This window comes from Ascaphus truei, chromosome 5, assembly GCF_040206685.1.
Source record: "Ascaphus truei isolate aAscTru1 chromosome 5, aAscTru1.hap1, whole genome shotgun sequence".
NCBI lineage: Eukaryota > Metazoa > Chordata > Amphibia > Anura > Ascaphidae > Ascaphus > Ascaphus truei.
In genome coordinates, this window is record NC_134487.1 from 226,028,118 (window position 1) to 226,034,117 (window position 6,000).

Genomic DNA, 6,000 nt, shown 5'->3' on the forward strand with positions numbered 1-6,000 from the left:
AAACATATATAGCCTGGGTCCCCCTGGTCCCCTGTTTGTCACTTTACCTTTCCATAGGAATATAGCAGCAAGGGAACTGCAAGTTCCAACAGCCTCATTGGCTGCAGTCCACATGTTACCAGGCAACCAATAGGGCTGAGAGATTCTGACAGTTAAGGGGACTGTTAGTTGGAGCCAGGGCAGACAAGGGAAAGGGAGGGTCTGAGTGTCAGTGGCACTCAGACTAGGCTAGACATTCCCCTTTGGTCCCAGATAGGTCCCAATCATGGGAAGCGAGTGGCTGGTGCAGGGAAGGCCCCTTAGATAGGGATGCGTACCCATTTTACTATAGTGTCAGAGACACAAGGACGACGCCGTGTGGTGATCGCGGTTTGTGATCTGGGACCAGACCACCGCGGTGTTAACAGAGACTCTTAAAGGTGAGACCCTCTTACCGGAGTCCACCCAAAGCAGAGGCGGACACCATAACTGAGGGCCACGTCGCTGGATCAGACGGACCCTCATTTCTAAGTCGGCCGCAGCGAGTACTGGTGTACTCGGCAGGTACCTCAATAAGTGCACCAACAGTTCACGGGAGAGCGCTACTCCTTACACTTTTGGGTGGGCTGGACACTGGGAAAGGGACAGCAGGGTATTGGTGCCTAGCACCCAAAGTACATTTGGGACACTCACCGGTGGTACTTGGTGGGGTGCTCATTATACTGTGATGTCATGTCATGTTATGTTGCATAGTTGTTGTTATAAGTTACTGTTCAGTAAATACTGTTACATATACCATTGTGTGCAATTACTGACTGTATTGTCTTGGGAGGGGCTATCCCACTGTGTGAGGATCCTTCCCAAGTGGAGGCGCTGTTAGTATATTCATTACACACACACCAGGCTCCCAGTGGCGGAGGATCAGGTGTCCTGTATGCCACTCAGGTGATAGCATCACACGTGGTCACCCTAGACAAGGGGGTAAAGGGGGCTTCACATATAAAATTAGGGCAAATCTCTTGGGACATATGCATTTTGTCCATAAAAAAAAAACCTGTATGTTTGTAAGTAAAATATGGTAAATACTCCATACTGTACATCCTAGTACCATTACAGTTTGACCACTGAGTCCACTTCATTAACACAGGACTGTATCTTAATATATAAAATCGAATGGTTAGTGCTATCTGCGGTGAATCTGATTGGTCCGTGGCCACCCCGACTCTCATTGGCCAAGAAGTACGCCCCACTGTGACACACACATAGACACTATGTCCCTCCCACACGACTCTCATTGGCCAAAAGGTACAGTGACATCACTGGCACACACCTACTTCACTCTCACACACTTGCACTGACACCATACCCCCAGATCACACTCTCACCCCTACACACACACACACTCTCACCCCTACACACACACACACACACACACACACACACACACACACACACACACACACACACACACACACACACACACACACACACACACACACACACACCTCTGAGTCATGCTGTCACCCCTGTGTACCTCCGAGTCATGTACACACACACACATCCCACACACTCACACTGACCTGTCATCCCACATCTCAGTCATGCTGTCACCCCTGTGTACACACTGTCATCCCATAGCTGACACTCATGCTTACTCCCCTGTAGCTGACCCTCATGCTTACTCCCCTGTAGCTGACACTCATGCTTACTCCCCTGTAGCTGACACTCATGCTTACTCCCCTGTAGCTGACACTCATGCTTACTCCCCTGTAGCTGACACTCATGTTTACTCCCCTGTAGCTGACACTCATGCTTACTCCCCTGTAGCCAGAACTGTAGGCACAACGGACGAAGCGCACTCCCTATAGCCGCGCACATTCAACCGCGACACTCCCTGTGCACATGGCCGGCCATATGGCCTCCTTCATATGCACATGCCCGGACTAACCGCCGAAACAACCGCACTCCCTATAGCCGCGCACATTCAACCGCCATTCTCTCTCCGCAGTCGCCGGCCGACAGTCCCTGTGCACATGGCCGCCCATATGGCCTCCGCACACACACGACGACACTCCCACGCACGATCAAGACTGCCTTACTAAAAAAACATATTCAAAAATAAATATATATCAAAACAATGGCGTGCATCACTACGCACTTTACATTTTTATTACAACAATGCCTGCCCGTACCTTCACCTACGAACTCTTTATTTACTTTCTAAAATGGCCGCCACACGAACTTACAACATGTACCTTACATTGACATTATACAATGTCCCGCTTTACCAATGTTACATTATTTCCCTTAATAACATTATTTTATTACTTAACTTTATTAAATCGCCGCAATACTACATTTAATTTACATTATTAAATGTCCGCATTCACAATATGTGTGTTTAACATTAACAAATGACCGGCAGACTTCACCTACGCACTCTTAATTTAATTTCTAAAATGCCCGCCACACACACTTACAACAGCTACATTTCATTTACATTATTTTATTCCAGCCCCCCCCCTCTTACCCAACCACCAAATCACACTTCCCGCCCGCTCCTTCCCGCCCGCTCCGCTCCTTCCCGCCCGCTACGCAATGGACGACTTCACGGCCACGCCACCGCTCCAGCACCACCACTTACTTGCCCAACACTGCTCCGCTACTTACCGGCCGCTACTTACCGCCCTTCACCGCCGCTCTGTTACTTAACGGCCGCATTCACTGCCGACAGCTCCAGCCCCCACACGGCTCTGAGGGGGGTGGGCTCTTGGCCCCCCGCCAAAGCACACTCCCCATCCCCGAGATCGCTCCTCCGGCTCTCTCCACCTCTCCCTGCAGCCACAGGGAGGGGAGATGCGTGCGCCTCCGCCGCGAGCCCGCTCCCCGGCGCTCTCCCATTTCCCCCCAACCCCCAGAGCACGCTCTCTCCGGATCACCCCCACACACACACGCCGCTACCCCCCTTCACACACGCCGCTTACCCGCCTCACCATCCCCGACAACGGACACCGCCGAGGAGCACGAGGTGGAGGAGGAGAGCGTCAGGGAGGTGGTGCCGCGCACTACCTCCTCTATGCCACCGGGAGGCCAGGAGTGGGGAGAGACACACTGGTAGCCCGAGGAGGAGCGCGCCAGGCTGCCAGGTGAGGAAACGCAGGGGGAGGGATCCCTGCCTTTCATGCAACCTCCCCCCCTGCATTTCATGCAACCTCCCCCCCCTGCCTTTAATGTAACCTCCCCCCCTCCCTGCCTTTCATGCAACCTCCCCCCCTCCCTGCCTTTCATGCAACCTCCCCCCCCTCCCTGCCTTTCATGCAACCTCCCCCCTGCCTTTCATGCAACCTCCCCCCCCTGCCTTTAATGTAACCTCCCCCCCCTCCCTGCCTTTCATGCAACCTCCCCCCCTCCCTGCCTTTCATGCAACCTCCCCCCCTCCCTGCCTTTCATGCAACCTCCCCCCCCTCCCTGCCTTTCATGCAACCTCCCCCCTGCCTTTCATGCAACCTCCCCCCCCTGCCTTTAATGTAACCTCCCCCCCCTCCCTGCCTTTCATGCAACCTCCCCCCCTCCCTGCCTTTCATGCAACCTCCCCCCCTCCCTGCCTTTCATGCAACCTCCCCCCCTGCCTTTCATGCAACCTCCCCCCCTGCCTTTCATGCAACCTACCCCCCCTCCCTGCCTTTCATGCAACCTCCCCCCCCTCCCTGCCTTTCATGCAACCTCCCCCCCCCCTTTCATGCAACCTTCCCCCCCTCCCTGCCTTTCATGCAACCTCCGCCCCCTCCCTGCCTTTCATTCAACCTCCCCCCTCCCTGCCTTTCATGCAACCTCCCCCCCCTCCCTGCCTTTCATGCAACCTCCCCCCCTCCCTGCCTTTCATGCAACCTCCCCCCCTCCCTGCCTTTCAAGCAACCTCCCCCCCTCCCTGCCTTTCATGCAACCTCCCCCCTGCCTTTCATGCAACCTCCCCCCTCCCTGCCTTTCATGCAACCTCCCCCCCTCCCTGCCTTTCATGCAACCTCCCCCCCTCCCTGCCTTTCATGCAACCTCCCCCCCGCCCTGCCTTTCATGATACCTCCCCCCCCTCCCTGCCTTTCATGCAACCTCCCCCCCTCCCTGCCTTTCATGCAACCTCCCCCCCCTCCCTGCCTTTCATGCAACCTCCTCCCCCCCTCCCTGCCTTTCATGCAACCTCCCCCCTCCCTGCCTTTCACGCAACCTCCCCCCCTCCCTGCCTTTCACGCAACCCCCCCCTCCCTGCCTTTCACGCAACACCCCCTCCCTGCCTTTCACGCAACCTCCCCCCCTGCCTTTCACGCAACCCCCCCTCCCTGCCTTTGACGCCCCCCCGCCTTTGACGCCCCCCCTGCCTCCGGCCAACGCCGGGTATACACACACACACACACCTCTCTTCACCCCCCCCCCCCCAACACACTCACCTCCCTCCCCGGCGCTCATTCACCTCCCCTCCCCTCTCTCCCCCTGCCTTTCACTCCCCCCCTCCCTGCCTCCGCGTCCCCCTCCTGTCCACTGTCGTCCCCCCCCTCATGTCCACTGTCGTCGTCCCCCTCCTGTCCACTGTCGTCGTCCCCCTCCTGTCCACTGTCGTCATCCCCCTCCTGTCCACTATCACCGTCCCCTCCTGTCCACTGTCCCCGTCCCCTCCTGTCCCCGTCCCCTCCTGTCCACTGTCCCGTCCCCTCCTGTCCACTATCCCGTCCCCTCCTGTCCACTGTCCCGTCCCCTCCTGTCCACTGTCCCGTCCCCTCCTGTCCACTGTCCCGTCCCCTCCTGTCCACTGTCCCTGACCCCTCCTGTCCACTGTCCCCTCCTGTCCACTGTCCCCTCCTGTCCACTGTCCCCTCCTGTCCACTGTCCTCGTCCCCTCCTGTCCACTGTCCCGTCCCCTCCTGTCCACTGTCCCGTCCCCTCCTGTCCACTGTCCCTGACCCCTCCTGTCCACTGTCCCCTCCTGTCCACTGTCCCCTCCTGTCCACTGTCCCCTCCTGTCCACTGTCCTCGTCCCCTCCTGTCCACTGTCCCTGTCCCCTCCTGTCCACTGTCCCCTCCTGTCCACTGTCCCCGTCCCCTCCTGTCCACTGTCCCCTCCTGTCCACTGTCCTCGTCCCCTCCTGTCCACTATCCCGTCCCCTCCTGTCCACTGTCCTGTCCCCTCCTGTCCACTGTCCCCGACCCCTCCTGTCCACTGTCCCCTCCTGTCCACTGTCCCCATCCCCTCCTGTCCACTGTCCCCTCCTGTCCACTCTCACCCCCCTCCTGTCCACTCTCCCCCCCCTCCTGTCCACTGCCCCCCCTCCTGTCCACTGCCCCCCCTCCTGTCCACTGCTCCCCCCTCCTGTCCCCTGCCCCCCTCCTGTCCCCTGCCCCCCCCTGTCCCCTCCCCCTCCTGTCCACTGCCCCCCCCCCTCCTGTCCACTGCCCCCCCCTCCTGTCCACTGCTCCCCCCCTCCTGTCCACTGCCCCCCCTCCTGTCCACTGTCCCCCCCTCCTGTCCACTGTCCCCGTCCCCTCCTGTCCACTGTCCCCATCCCTCCCCTCCTCCTGTCCACTGTCCCTCACCCCTCCCCATCTCCTGTCCACTGTCCCTCCCCCCACCTTTTCCTAGCGGGAAATTTCACTCACGGGCAACGCCGGGTCTCTCAGCTAGTATTGAATATACTGTACTTTCCATAACAGAAAACAGCACGTTTAGCTTTGTTAACGAACAATTTACATGCTAAAATAATGATATGCAATATAATCTTGTTGTTTTGTCGACGAATTTAAGAGTCTAAGTAGCACATGAACTGAAACTGTACATTCTAATTTAATTTTAGTAAAGTGAATTCAATCACTTCATGCTCAAGAGTTGGTGTATACAGGATATAGCTATAGCAGCAACACTGAGTGACAGCGGCGCTTACACCATCTCTTCATCTGCTTCTATTGACTTGACGGACGTAGAGATTGCAGCCCCAGGACTATTTACTGCTAGAAGTGCACGTGCTGCATGTCCTG